We start from the raw sequence: 15707 nt of genomic DNA on the forward strand, positions 1-15707 counted from the left end.
CAAAGGCACACAAACCTCAATGAACTGAAGCAACATTGATAGTCTGATAAAGCTATGTAGAAATGGATTACTTCACGTTATTGCTGCTAAAGGTGATTCTACGAGCTACTGAGTTCATGGGGTCAGGTGAAGTAAGGAAGCACACTCTAATGCGATTGTTGGGTTTTTCTCTGTATGTATTATTGTAGGGTGTACCTTACAATATAAAGCACCTGTTGGTGTGATTTGGCGCTGTATAAATAAAATGGAAGTGAATTGAACATATCAGTAGAGTGCGTCCACTGCTTCAGGTCTTACTTAAACAAATTGGAACTTCAGTAGTTTAGCACAAAGGCCTCCAAATCTAAAGCAATCTCTTTTCCTCTTCAACTGACCAACGTGAAATTCCCAGTACTCAGAAACTAATAAGAGTGCCAAAGCTGGAGGCCCAGAGGCAGACGAAATTATTACACAGCATGTATTATTTGCACTGTAACTCCAGGCCTATATCTAGATCTGTGCTTATTGCTTATAAAAAGACATATCATCTGTCATAGAACAAATCAAATTAAACAAACTCTCCTTCATTTTTATATAACTTTAGCAGCATAGCCAAAGGGCGGCTAATTTAAAAAAGGGCTCTGGACCTGCAAAGAGATCCAAACTGGGTTAAATATATAATATGTGGGAATCCAAACCACATTACTACAAACACAGCCCCACAGTTTGTGTGGTCTGAAGGTTTTGGCTTCAGCTAGTTATGAGAAGATAATTCCAAGCTTAAGAAGTGCAGACACTGTGATGCCTCTCTTAGAGGCTACTGTGGGAAAGATGCCTCCCCACGCTCACCTGGGATACAGAGACCGATCATGACGGGTCTGAAATACCGGCAGGCCAGATCTGCTTCAGGTTTTTGACTACTTTTGGAGTATCTGTGGTGAACAGTTTTCATTATTTTCTTACCATTTATAAAACCAAGCAATCGATCAGTTCACACAGATCAGTGACAGCAAAAACTGATTTCCCTGTTTTCCACTGCTCTAAGATACACAAACACAAGTCATAATGAAAACTTTTGTTCAAGAGGTACAAGTGAAACAATTACGTTATCTCAAAAATCTGTTATGAAAAGTGACACTGCGCTGACGCCCCAGTGTATGTTGTGTAGAACAGAATTGCACAATACTTGTTACCATGTTTTCTTCTTAGCAGTGGGGTGCAAGTATAAATATCCCCTGCCCACCTTACTTATGGGTTTTCATCTCACACACACAAACCCTCACATATGTACATAAGGGCTGTGTCATGTGGTATTCTCGTGGGTGTTATTATGCTCCTGCTCTGGGGCTCTGAACATTGCTGGGATGCTGGTGTGTGACGGCACATGGCCTGGGTAGAGGAGTCGGATCTTCTGAGGGATCCTCTGCTTTATCACCTATGCCTGGCGGCAGCTGAGTACACAGTTGTTGTCCAGTGATGGGCCTGTCTGCAGTCACGATGGGGAGCTCGGGTATTAAGCCCCCACTGCCCTGCTGGGAAAAACAGGTGCATCACAGGACGATGGAGGAGATGGAGTGAGGGCGAGGTGACAGGTAGAGCGGGGGAAAAGGTTGTTTTATGATCTGTCATGAATAACTCAATCTTGCCTCCTCTCCTACATTTACTGCTACATCATCACCCTCGCTGCTGATCTGCCACGGCTCTGTATCATGCCCAGAGTTTACGTCATGATTTTCTATTCACCACCACCTGCCCTCATCCCCAACCTCACCCCCTCCATTGTTTCACCAGCTTTTAATAAACTAAAGGGCAGATTCCTGACTGCAGTGAAGTGAGGGGGGGTGGGGGTGTACAGAACCAAAGACCTGTCCAACCACACTCACACAAACACACACACACACACACAGTTTGGCATGCAGAGTGCCAAGCTCTTCCACTGTCTACTGACGCCAGCTCTCAAAACGCACACACAAACTTACTCTTCCTCTCTGTCTAAAACACACACACATTCACCCTCTCTTACCCTCCCCACGCGCCACTCTCCTAAAAGCTAAGCTCCTCACTAAATATATATCCCCCCCTCCCCCCAAGTAAAGATAAGACAAACAGTGTGGATTTGAGAGCACTGTACAGCCAATGACAGGCGGCCGTGTGAGCTGGAGCTAATCTTGTGTTAGCTTTACAATTTAGGCTTCTCAGAAACAGTGGGAAATAAGAGGCACTGAGATTGGAGAATACACAGGGAAGGCATTTGTGTAAATATTCTCCAGTTTCTTTTTCTTCTCATTTAACCAGAGTGTGGGAGCTGTTTGTTGACCGCTTTGATAAAAACAGAACCCCCTAATCTTCCTGAGTCAATACGCATGCACCTCAAATCCCAACTCCATCTCCTCTGCTGTTCTCTCCATCCGTGTCAGAAAGAAGTGGGGGGGAAGAAAAGCTGTGGTGAGCTGTGGGCTAAAAAAGCTGCGCATGTAACTAGATCAATCCTCAATGCAGCTCCAGGCCTAAGATGTTTTTGAAAAAGAGGGAGCGAAAGGAGTCGTGGATGCATTTGTTTTATCGCTCTGGACCGGGTTTCTTTGGGCAGCAGATATCTGCCACATGCTCATCTGGGTGGTTGGTGTTAAGGATCCCCTTGATGGCCTCAGGTTCGTGTAGAGCATCCATTTGTCAGAAGCACATTCCTGTGGCAGTGAGACATTGTGAACTGCCTATCAGAGCTTCAGCACTGTCCAAATAAATATACTCACAATGGGCCCCAGTGTGTGTGTGTGTGAGAGAGAATATGAAACATGAGACACAAAACCAAGTGTGTGCTGCTCTGCCAGAGTATTGCTGTCTATCTGCACCTGGCTGAATGTGCAGTGTTTCAAACACACCTCCTACTCCTCGTCTTCGCCTTTTTCTCTTCCCCAAACAGTTCAGAGGTGATTCTCAGAGTCTGCGGCGCCTCTTTCGTTGCCGCGCAAACTGTTTCTCATCTGGTGTCACCGGAAGTGGACGGAGATGTCTGGAGGGCTGTTTGCATCACACGGTCTCAATCGCTTTCTTTTTTCTGCCCCGTCTTGTGTCATGCTCTCTCACTCTCACCTCCTCCAGCCCTTCTTTTCTCAGCCTCTCTCACACATCTCAGTTTCATTCTGTTTCTCCTATTTATTGTGTCCTCCTCCTGGCTCTGCCCGTCTCTTTCTTTCTCAGATGTTTTTTTTCCCCTTTCCTCCTACTTGGGCTTCTTCTCCTACCCCACTCACATTATCCCACACTCTTTTGTAGCCACTTCATTTTTCATTTAAACACCTTCTCCCTTTATCATTCTCACACACACGCCTCTCCTCCTCAGTCAAATCAAAGTGGTAGCTCGCCTCCTCCTCCTCCTCCTACCTACCACAGAGTCTATTGTATCTGTCATCATGTACTTCTAGCATAAGCCAGCAGCCTCGGGGTCCAACATAACAGGCCAAGTCAATCATACACTTACAGCCATGAACGCACACACCTGTAAAACACATATTCATGCATCTCCGGAGATGTTCACTATTAACGCACTATTAATGTCCCGCAAGCCACGCGGGTTCCCACTATCCTTCCAGCCTCGCTGTCAGTGCCTGATTAGCAAATCCACCGGCGCCAACACAAACATGTTTCCTCTTATTACAAATCATGTCACACTGCGTCCTAATCACAACCACTTGCAGTTTATGGACTCACATGGTGTAGAACTGCCCTGCAGTAAAACAGGAATGCACACCTGAGCTTAGTGATGTGCAACAGAGGAAGGGAGGAGTAGGGGGGGGAGAAAAAAAAAGTGAGCAGGAGTGTCACTCAAACTCTCTTTGAGCGAGCCCATGTGTGATGCACGTACAGCTACGTAAAAATGCACACACGTGAAACACATCCAGGTTATAGCAGTGAATACTTGGATCCTCGATCGCATGCCTGATACAGAGTTTGATTGACTACATTTGCAGCGCACAGAGTTATAAAAAAAGACAACAGGATGCACTCAAATCTGCAGGAGTGCAGATTCAGAGGTGTGACACCCAGCCTGATGGTCTTACCTTCAGTGACCGGCAGCAGAAAGACAGCAGAGGTATCCGGAGAGGCTGCATGCAACACTGGATTTGTTGTTCAACTGTTGTTTCCCAGCCAGCTCCTCTCTCCTCTTGTTTCTACCTCTCTCTCTCTCTCTCACTTACACACACACAGACACACACTGATTGTCTGAGCGCTCCTCTCTCCTCCCTCTCTCTCTCTCTCTCTCTCACCTCTGCTTTCTCTCTCTTTCTCCCTCCCTTGCCCCCCTCTCCCTTACTTTTCTTTAACAGGGAAATCACCAGACAGAGGGAGCAGCCTGGATGCTCCCCGCCTGTGAGGACGCTCATCACATGTGGATCGTGACACAGCAATCGTATATCATACGCCCTTTTACCTCTTCCCTCTCTCTCGCAGGCACACCAGCTGACGCACCGACATGCTCCGCAGCGGCAAATGGGAATTCCAGGCTTGGAACGACTCTGCTTGCCCCATCAGGAGAGAGCTGACCAAAAGCTGCAGCCAGTTTTTTACGAGGTCAGGGTTATAAAACTGTTAGCAGATTTAGTTTATTTAAAAACAACTGGCCCCTGCGGCCCTTCCTCTTCACGCGGCGTCCCCCTCCCGTGACACAGAGGGTAGGGGCGGAGGGGTTCGCAGGTGTGGTGGTGGTTTGGAGGGGGGGAAGGAAGGGGAAGGAGAGAAGCATATTTGGGATTGCAACTCTGAGATACCATTTACTTCTACTAGAAAAGCAAAGCTACACATACGCTGAATATATTGAAAAAGGAGACATTATGAAAAGCGCCAAATCATAACCGAATGAAGGACTTATTTGCCAAAAATCACTCTGTGTTTAAAACACAGACACACAACCCGGAGGGGAGGGGAAATATGAGCACAAACCTAAAGCCAGTTGTATGTTTAGAAATGATGAAAACAAACTGCAATATAGGAGAGCCCCGAGTGGATCCAACTGTAATAACCTCATCCATCATTCTCAAGCGGCTCAATATGAAGACAGACAGACCCTGGAAATATTAAAGGGGCACACTGCTGTGAAGGGAAGGCAAATAATGAGGCTTGCCCTGAAAGTTATATATTCTCTGAGGCTGCGCGCACAACAGTTGCCTGATTATTGCAGTCGATTACGTCAGTGACCTCGCTTCCTTTTCAGCATTTCTGGATAGAGAAATATCAGAAATATGACAACTAACTGATGTGTTTGTGGTACTGGGATACAGAGGGAAAAGGGTATTTCACAGTTTTTACACAGGCACAGGGAGGCAGAGCCTATTAAGGGACAAGCTCGTGCCATTTTTCATCACCTCATGAAATAAGTAACGAGTTCATGGCCCCCCAAAAAAGGTGTAAAAGAATAACACGTGTTTGGTGACAGCATATGCTCCGATTGTCATTGTATCGCACACGAACATGTCCTTGGTACAGGAGTAAAAATTCTCAGGGGAAATAAGGGGAGCGAGCTGCAGCACACTAAGCAGGGCTTACAGGGTCAAAAGTTTAAGAAGCACAATTACCTGGAAGGCCTCGACTGACCCCCAAATTTCTCACCTTCTGTTCCCTCTCTCTCTCGCACAAATACACCTTCGACAGAGGCGATTTACAACCAGCAGCAGGAGGTGGGGGTGAAAACTTATATGCCACCAATGGGCTCCTAGAGAGTGAGAGCGAGAAGCACACGTAAGTGTCTTGTGTTTGTGTTTTGATTGCACTTTCAGGCATTGTAAAAGATCGGGCCGGCTGTGAATGGTGTCAAATTAAATGGTCATAACTCACCTGGACTCAGCCTCTCCTTGGCTTAACTCGGCTTGTGTCCACACGAGAGGTGGTGACAGGGAGTAAATGGCTTCAGATAATGTATCATAATATCACATTAAGAAAACGGTCAGTGGAGCCAAATGTGAATCCCATATGCGGGGAGAAGAGGGTGGGGTGGGAGGCAGAGAGCGGAGGAGAAAGGCCAGAAGACATATTGAGCTGAAGAGGGATGCACTGAGCTGACATACCACTGCAAAAGCAGCCTCCTGACAACTTGGACAAACCCTCTCACTCTCTGCACTTTTAGCTGGTAAACGGGCGGTAATAAAAAGCAAAAATAATGTGACAGCTGCTGGCAGGTAACTTACTTTTTAAAATTACACCTCGTTTCTCTCTTTGTTCGGCTCCATTTTAGTGATGTGTCACGCCTTAAGATTTTTTTTGCTTCAGTTGCATGTGACAGCGGTCCATGTCTTTATTAAGTCCCACCTTTGCTGTAGGCACTCTGATCCTGCTGTCCCTGTGAGCACCGGCACTCGAGCTGGTCTTCAACAGGATTAACAGGGCAGGGTCACATCGTATCACCTGAGGCAGACATTTTTTGGCCTTTGGGCATGGTATCCTAACACCAGCCAAGAATTTATGGTGGTGATGAAGCTCTGATGCCCTGTCCAAAGATGTAAACATTGATATCTGTCAGTTTTTAACTCGTTTCCTTCGGAGCAGCTTATTTCGAGCCACTTCATATCGTCTGCGAGACACATAAAACAGCAGACTGAGTGATGGTGAACGCACACGTATTCAGTCTTCATTTGGAAGCTTGACTTTCAGTATTATTTGAAGCTGGACGAAAAAAAATTGAAGTGGGCTATTATTTTTGGAGATTTATGCAGACCAGTGTGCAACAGAAAAACAGGCGTGTTTGCCTCAAAAGTGGTCTCCACTGGGAGCCAAATGCCTGACAAAAATAGTCCCATAGTTGTAATTTAAAGCTGGTGTAGAATAACTTTCTCTGTTCTTGACCAGGTAGAGTAATGTCACAGCAGCTGCCAAAGACAACTTGGTGTCTGATGAGTGTACCAGGTCTGCCTATGGAGCTCAGGGAGAAACACAGTTAGCTCAGAATCAAGGGATATTGTCTAGTACAGCAATAAAACTCTGGTATCAAAGAGAAACTGCACGGCTCAAATGGCGATGAGGGCGCAGTGAGTGCAGACCACACCGTAGCTAATGATCTTAACACTCATTTAAACCCAAAACACATAGCTGTGTGCATGACATTGCATGGGAAATCAGAACAAATAAAGGGATATAAGAGAGAAAGTGAAAAGATTCTGAGATATGGAACAAAAAAAAGAGCAAATAAGTGCTTTCCCATGTGCACCTGGGGCAGGGTCTGACCCTGTAAAGTGGGGTCCAAGGCTTAGCCCTCTCTACCTCCACCCTCTCTCTATACCAATGGCCATTGGCACTGAGCAATCACCGAAATGAGGGAGAGCTGCAAAAAACAATCTACTAAACTCACTTCATTCCCATAGAAGTCCCATTGCAGTGGACATTAGAGTAGCTGCTCTACCTCTGCAGCCCACTTGGGACTTCTGAGTCAGAATCAACAGGTGGAAAGGCATCACGTTTAGTGAAGGTAGTTTGAACTGTGCTACAAAAACACTCTACCTGTGTTCAAAAGGCAAAAGCAAAAACCAGCCAACAAACATAATACCATCTAGCTCTCATTTCCAAAGGTTTTGCAAAGTTTTCATCACAACATCGTCATTCCATCTCAAATCAGATGATCAAGAACTCAAAACAGAGATTTGTTCTATTTGGATTGAACTATCTGCTCATATTTTGTTTTTGTGGTAAAACTTGTTATATTTCCCCAATCCAGCATGAAAGTTGAACAAAAACAGCATTTTCTTTATTTTTGTGAATAACAATTTCATGTTCAAAAATATTCTACGTTTGCTTTTGCATTTTTGGAAAATATAACTATTCAGACATTGTCACCAATTTTCTTTTGCAATGTAAAGTGTTTTTTATTTGTGGATTCTTAATTATAGGACTTATTTATAGTCCCATAATTCTAAATAAATATATTTTAACTAGTAAATACTCAGATATTTGAATACAAATGAAAGTTTTAGGCTTTTATCTTTAATCACTTTTGAGATAATCGTGTTCAAACATGGTCTGAGATTTCAATGTGCAAAAAAAAAAAGACCTGAAAATGGATAAATGGACCATTTCTCCCAAAATATATCTTGAAAGTATTTGATACATAAAGCTACAATTTCACAGCAATCAGAACATATGTTCAACCTTTGAAACATAAACTTTTGAGGCATTTTTTAAATGTAGAAAATGTTTTTAAAAATGTGATGATTTAAGAAGAAAATGGAAAAAATATACATACATATTTAACAAAATTATTTTCTGAGTTGTAATTAAAGTCCCACCTGTAAATGTCATACTTTTGATTTATTTAGACGCGACAATCTACTGATACTTTTGTTTTTGTCATATTTGCTCAATCTTTCGTGATGAAGTATTTCATGTTAAAAGCTTTTCTGCATGCTTTATTTCACAGTTTTGTGAATTGTCTTTCACAACGTGAGACTTTACAGGTTGGCTTGAATTTTTTTTCTTTCATATTTTACCTAGCCAGTACGTACACCTACTTTGATGTATGTCAGGGCAATGAAAAATTCAGGCTTTTATCTTTAACAGTCTTTCAGATATGCATGTTTATCCTTTGCCTCAGATTACAATATGTGACAAAAAGGCCCGAAAGCGGGCCAACGGACCATTAAAAAAAATAAAAAAAATAAAAAATACAAATAAATTAAATATACACATATTTTGAAATTGAAGTAAAATTAGTATATCAGAGGGACAGTTGAGGTTGAGCAGTTTGGACAAAAAGCTGGTTTGGATGCAGGAGGAATACTGGATATTTTGAACAAAGGATGTTGAATTTGGAGCTGCCAAGAAAAAGGCAAGAGGAAGACCACAGAGAAGATTTATGGACGCACTGAAGGACGACATGCAGAGGGTTGGTGTGACAGAGCAGGGCGGTGCTGGGGATAGCGTGAGATGGCGTAAGTCTGATGCCCTGCCTGTATCTTTTTTTAAATGTTGTGTAGGTAATGACTTTAGCTAAACAAACTTGATAATTTTCCACAACTACAGTCTTAAGCTGTGTAGAAAATCATTAGCAGGACGGATTAAAAGATTATAACAATTACTGGCAGATTGTTCCGAGTTAAGTGCAGGGCCAAAAACTGCTGCTTTGGGGGAACAGTTCTGAGAAAACAACATCTGAACACAGGTGCTTTGTGATGTGTGATGTGTGTGTGTGTGTGTGTGTGAGTGTGTGTGTGTGTGAGTGTGTTGTTCCAGGTTTAAGATTTGTTGTCATGAGAAAAGAAAGGCACCCAGCCAGTAAACAGAAACTCCCCCCTCTTGTTCTCAGATATCTGTTTAGACTTCATAGATTAGCCATGACTCCATCAGACTTGCATTAGGCCAATCACGCACATAGAGTGCGTGCACGCAAACATACCCGCATATTTGGACGTGCGCCGCACACTCAGATCCTCTTCACCCAGGAGACATTTATGGATTTCCTGCGTATCGGTTTTTACAGTACAATGGTCCTGAGCAGAACAGCAGTAAAGTAGAATGAGGACAAAAAAAAAAGAAAAGAAAAAAGGGAGCAGACTCTTTAAAACAAGCCTCCGTGTCCCGTTTGTGCTGAGTAGAGGCAACAGAACACAAACCACATGAACTAAACAGTGAATCGCACAGGGTGATTCACTGTTGTCCTCCGTGTTTGCTGCAAAGTTTGAGTCACATGTTCCTCGTTGTGCTGTTTGATAAAACGCTTTCTTAAACGTTAACAGCAACATTAACCTTCTATACAGCATGCAGACAAATATCAATTCACATAAAAGTCCTTTTTAAAATTGTGACGTTAATAAATAAATACATTTATGAAAGCTCATCACAACGATTAGAATTTTATGGAGTTAACCATACTCCATGGTAGGGTCCATTACAATTATGGAAGCTAATGCCTGTTAGCTTTTGTTTTCTGTGTGGACAACTGCAGCTAAACAAAAGTTGTTGTTTTTTTATTTGTAATTTTCTTTTCTTGAGAAACTTCCTTTTTTTTTTAACAGCTGATGAATCTTATCATTTACTTATTCAGGACTACCTACTCCATAATGCAAGAGAGACACATGGCACAATATTCAGCTGCCATGTTTCAGGACAAAGACAGCAAACTTATATCAGTAGTTGTGTTTTGTTTTCACTGCTATGATTCTGTGCATGCAGTTGCGCTGAAAATAAAGTACATTTACTATCCAAAAGAGCAACTTTTGACCCCCCAAATCTCTATGAAGCTCTAACTCATGTAAATCAAAACCTACTAACACATCTGACTACTCTGCTCAACTGTGGACTCCATCCATCCATTTTATTCCAGTTATCTAATCTGCAGTAGACAGTCTAGTTCAATATGCAAGATTCCTTTTCATTTTTCTCCAGCTACATGTAGACAATCATCAACTGTGGGACCAGTAAATACAGCAATATCCTGATTTTTCATTACAATTATTTAGCTTATAACTGTTTTTGGTGTTTGCTAAATTTGTCTCATGTGAGATGAGCAAAAGGGCAGCATGTGGCTGTGGAGCTGCAGGTTCACCACCCCAGGTCTGATAATGCTTTAAAGCAACTGCGCAAATAAGAGCCAACAGCTAGACTCACTTCTAGAAGGACTTTTGTTCTTTGGGATGCGGATGACTATACAATAAGTTCATGTACCACCTTAAAAACACTTTCAAAAACTACTTCTGTCATTCTCTCAGCAGCCAAAATGAGCTTCTGTTGGCTGCTAACTTATACAGAAGGGGTCCTCACAGCAGACAGCTCCACATATTTGATTTGATTTTTACACCAGATGCAATCCCATGGGCAGTCTTTAACCATCTCGTATGCTAGCTGAATGTTTAAAGCACTACACTATGAAGCAGCTATTTTTGCAACATTGTTATTTACATTAATTTTTGTCGGATTGTTAAAAAGTGACTCGGCATCTGCTAAACAAATAAATACAGACGTGCATTTTCTCAAATTAATAAGCACAAATACGATTGATATTTTGATAATACTCATAATTCATTTGGACAGCACTACAGAATGAGGAACTCTAGTCCATTGCATAGTGAGTGGTCGTTGAGATCTGAAACAATCATTCAAAAGTGTGGTTTAAACATTAAAATGTGTCCAAAGACATAGCCTAGAAGAATCTAAAATAAATTCAGGGTGAGGTCTGTGTAACCGCTTTTGCTTAAAAATGCTATAAAAATGTACAGCCACCTTGAAATCTGTTAAAAGCAGCATAAAGGAGGGCTTTGCACCTTTTTTTTTTATTTTTAAATCTTTTTCTTTTGCACAATTCTCACATAGATTTGAGTTCAGTACAGATGAGAACAGATGAAGGAGAAAGAAAATTTTTTAGGTCAAATTTTCTTTTACCTGTGTTCCCCCCTTCCCTCAGTTCTCTCTTAGATGCTGTCCTCAAAGTGTAGCACACATTTGAAACAATGGAATAAATTACTAAATGCTCATTGCCTTGTAACTTTACACTCTTCAAAACAAAGATGGGAGTGGCACAAAGTGAAATAATCGAAATAATCAAATTTAAGACCATACACAGGCTTAACTGGGCCAAAGTCAGATTATTTAATTAACAGAAATTTACTGTGACCTTAAGACTACATGTGATCGTTGTAAACTGTCTTCGTTTGTACCCAAATTTAAAACATTTCTGATGTCAAGATTTTGAAAGTTTTCTACAATTTGGGGAAAACTGCACTGTCTGCTATTACAGCAATATTTGGGGTAAACCCTCCAAATGTGAACCTGAACAGAATCCAAGCTGACATTACTGCCTTTTGTCAACTTGTGCCAAGAAGGCCCATCCTACACAAACGGAAGGACTCCTGAAAAAAATACACTACTTTTCTGAAGGATCAACCTAACTGCTTTTGAAACCTGACAGACATCTTTCTTTTGTGTCCGACACAGAAGCAAAAGATCTGAGATCAATAAGCTGTTCTCTCCTTTTCATAGTTTTTGATTCTCTTCTGTAACTGGTCTGGATGTATATAAATCTGCACACTTATATATGTTCTTTCACATATATATATATTAAAGTTCAGGATGTTCTGATTATCTGCAAAAAAAAGCAGCAGTCGGTAAGTGGAAATTTGGTTCATAACTAGATGAGTGTCTTCCACTACTTTCTACTCTACATTTAATGGATTCATTTGGGAAATGATTAGTGATTAATCTGTAAAGAACACAATCATTATTTGCTTGTTTTAACTGAATGCATATTTACAATCTAATATACAGTACACATAACAGTCACAGTGACCATTACTCTGCCTGGGGCACTTTTTAAAAGTAGTAATACATTGTCCTGAATATAATAACTTCCTTTGATATTTTCACTGCATGACCTTCCCCATATGTCAGTAAGCCTCTGAGTACTTCCTCCCCACTTTAAATAACAGAGGCATCCCACTAACAAACTTATTGTTTGTCGCAAAGCGTAATTTATTTTCTGAATACATCCAAAGACAATCAAAAATCATTGATCAGCAAGTACTTTGTATACTTCAGCTGAAACTATAATATTCTATATTTTTAAAAGCCCAGCCTACTCCTGAAGGACGTTGTGCACCTCATATGTCACATCCATATTTCTAAGCCCAATGATGATGACGCAACCCATTCAATCTGCTGTTGCTGTGCCACAGACCGTGACAGGGCAGAAAATGGGATGTGTGGGTGCATAGCAACTGACAGGAGGAAGAGGAGTGTTGGACGATGTGTGGGTGGTGGAGGCGTTGAAATTCCTCCCTCATTATCCTCTCTCTCTCACCTCATGTTTCAGAAAGCAAAAAAAAGCCAAGCATGTGCCCAGGAAGCTCCCCGCCACTGCTGACCGCATCACCGTCACTCGTTGTGTTTTGGTGGCGGGTGACTGTGGAGGTTAATATTTTAGTACGTGTGAAAGCAGGCGGACAGGACCTGATAATGCCCTGAGTGATGTAATGCACTGTTTCTGTGCTCAGTGTGAAAGGGGTGAGGCGGTACATATGGTGTGTGTTTGCATGTGTGTGTGTGGTTACTGAGAACCTTCACAGACGTGTGTGTGTGTGTGTGGTTACACAAAGGGGATTCGGTGTTTGATTACCCAATGTTTGACTTATCCCCTTACTATAATTTGCAACGCCGGCTCCCATTACAACGGCGCCTCAACCTGAACAACCTGTGCTTTTTCATATTCCAGCAGTGCCACATACAGACAGGCAAACATGAGAGTGTAGTTCCATGTAATTCTGACCTATGAAGAACTCACTCTTCACTTCTATGTGTTGCCAATATCCTTTGCGATGTTTTCATCCATTTAGTATGAGAAAAGAATTCCCACAACTATCACTGACAATAAGTCACTGATGCCGGAATGAGCCTCAGGGAATTTATAACTGAAGCCAAAGAGAGACAACAAAAAACAACAACATCCATTTTGTTTTCTCTATTTACATTTCTACTTTGAAATTTTTTGCCTTGATCATAAACATATAAGGCCTGGATATAATTTCTGGATTTTGGATCATTACAACCCATCTACGGATTAGGGCAAAATGATCAGCCCCCTGTGAAAACTTTTGATTTAACAGGAGGGCTGATAATTTTGTGTCCAGTACCCAGAACAACTGCCAAGACACGAGTGAATGACTTAGCCAAGTTAGGAATTTTAGTGTCAAAGATGATAATTACTAGAACCCCAAAGGAATGGACTGTGAGGCTGCAGACCAAGAAAAGCTCCATTTCTACAAAAGAGAAACCTTCAAGCCACACTGAGCTATGCTAAATACAACCTGGAGAAAGATTACATTTACTGGAAGTTCATCCTTTAGTCAGATGAGATGAAACTAGAGCGACAACAAAGACACTGCTTATATTTAGAGAAAGAAGATTGAGGCGTACAACCAATAGAATAGTAAAGCATGGTGGTGGGAGTATTATGCTGTGAGGGTGCTTCAGTATGTCTGGAACTGAGAATCTCGTCAAGGTGCAAGGAATAATGAAGAAAGAAGGATATTTGTAGATTTTGAAAGAAAACTGCAGTCAGCAGCAAAACTTGGCCTGGGTTGTCGCTTTATCTTCCAACGACATGTTACTGATTGGACTCCCCAAAGCCTGTGGCCTGGCCTGGCCTGGCCTGAACTGAACGGAAGGCCAAGGTCCAAGCCACACTACCATCAAATCTGGAGGAGCTTGAGATCTGCCAAAGAAGAGTGAGCTGCGATTGGTCAGGAGACTTATTGAAAACTACAAGAAATGACTGCAAGCTGCTAGTTTTGCTTTTTTGTTAAATAATCATGTTTCTGTCTGCAAAGCAAAATAATGTAAGCATTCAAAATAAAACCAGGATGTTTGGAAAATGCTGTGTTAAAAACCCATTGCTCTTTTAACAGTACTTGGGAAATACATTTTTTTTCCATAGGGGTCTAATAATTCTGATCTCATCTGTACATTTTTTTCTATAGCTCTAGAGGAGATAGAAAAGGGTCCAGTGACTAGAAGATTCATACCAAGTAAAGAGCTGTATGGTTGAGGTCATTCACTTCAGTTCACTTCTTATGAATTTATGGTAACTGCATAAAGCCAGGCCAGGGTCCCAGTGGGCTCGAGGCTATCCCAGTTGTCACAAGGTAAGTCCAAGGTACACCATGGACAGGTTGCCAGTCTGTCAACAAAACCAACGGAAAGACAACCATTCACACTCACTTTCCTACCTGTGGCCAGTTTTGAACACCAGTTAATCTGACTTGGGTGGAGCACTGGGCGGTGAAGCCAGAGTATTTGGAGAGAACCCATGCAGGGAGAATGTGCAACCTCCACACAGAAAGGCGTCAGCCAGCTGGTGGATTCAAATACAGGACTTTCTTGCTGCAAGGCAAATGTGTTAACCACCGTGTCTGCAGTAATCTATCTTTGGCAGGCATCAGTGACAACAAGCATGACACTGATTAAGTCAGAAACAACATAAATAGTATGAAATGGAAGAGCTGGAGTTAGTTAGTAGGGTTGCGAAGCAGCTTGCAGAGGCTGCGGGAGCTGTAATTAGTTTTAACCTTAGCCCTCAAAGGGTTAAAGCAGCTTAAACCTCTGAGGGCTTAGTCATCAGCCTAACCCTACCATAACCCTGTAAAAATGTGAATAGTTTCTGATGTGTGTCCGACTGTTTTCTAAATTCCATCATTGCCAAGATTTGGGAAAGGAATTTCACGAAAACATTAACTACATGTTCTGAATTCTCAGGGTTAGGTTTAGGAGTATCACTGATGACTTTGAACAACGTGTAGCATGTTTATCTTTACAACCTTATTTAGTTGTTAAATGATAAAGTTTAGTACCTAAATTTTTTATGTCCTTGTCCTTTAGTTTAATCATTTGGCAAGGCAGACACAACATGGTATCATTAACAAAATGACTGCCAAATGTCAGCTTTTTCTTGTAAAGGTAATACTGTTTAATCAATATGTTTGTGAGCAGAGCTCTGGCCAGCATGTGTTTTTCAACCATATCTTGGTTAAGTTCAAACCAAATCGCAAACACACACTAACACATGCAAGTACATAAAAAAAACCATCTGTGTTCTCACAACTTCTCTCCCCTAAAGCACCAATTTTCCAGTTAACTCAATTGTTTTAGCTTTGCGCTTTAACCACTGCTGCCAAACTGTACACACACACATGCATACCACCTCTCCTGTGGTTTTACACATCTTCACTGTGACCCATGATGAAAACACAAGAGGCTGGTTA

General features: G+C 41.9%; 1 protein-coding gene across 1 annotated transcript in view; it reads right to left on the minus strand.

Annotated features, from left to right (window-relative positions):
• LOC102299215 (norrin cystine knot growth factor NDP) overlaps nt 1–4199 on the minus strand; it is a 22055-nt gene extending 17856 nt beyond the window's left edge. Inside the window, exon 1 of the mRNA XM_005940058.3 lies at nt 4041–4199. The gene's annotated coding sequence lies outside the window, so the exon portion shown is untranslated. The remainder of the gene's footprint in view (nt 1–4040) is intronic.
• Between the last annotated feature and the right edge of the window lie 11508 nt (nt 4200–15707).

Source organism: Haplochromis burtoni, unplaced genomic scaffold (assembly GCF_018398535.1).
Source record: "Haplochromis burtoni strain Fernald_Lab_line unplaced genomic scaffold, NCSU_Asbu1 Contig_280, whole genome shotgun sequence".
Taxonomy (NCBI): Eukaryota; Metazoa; Chordata; class Actinopteri; order Cichliformes; family Cichlidae; genus Haplochromis; species Haplochromis burtoni.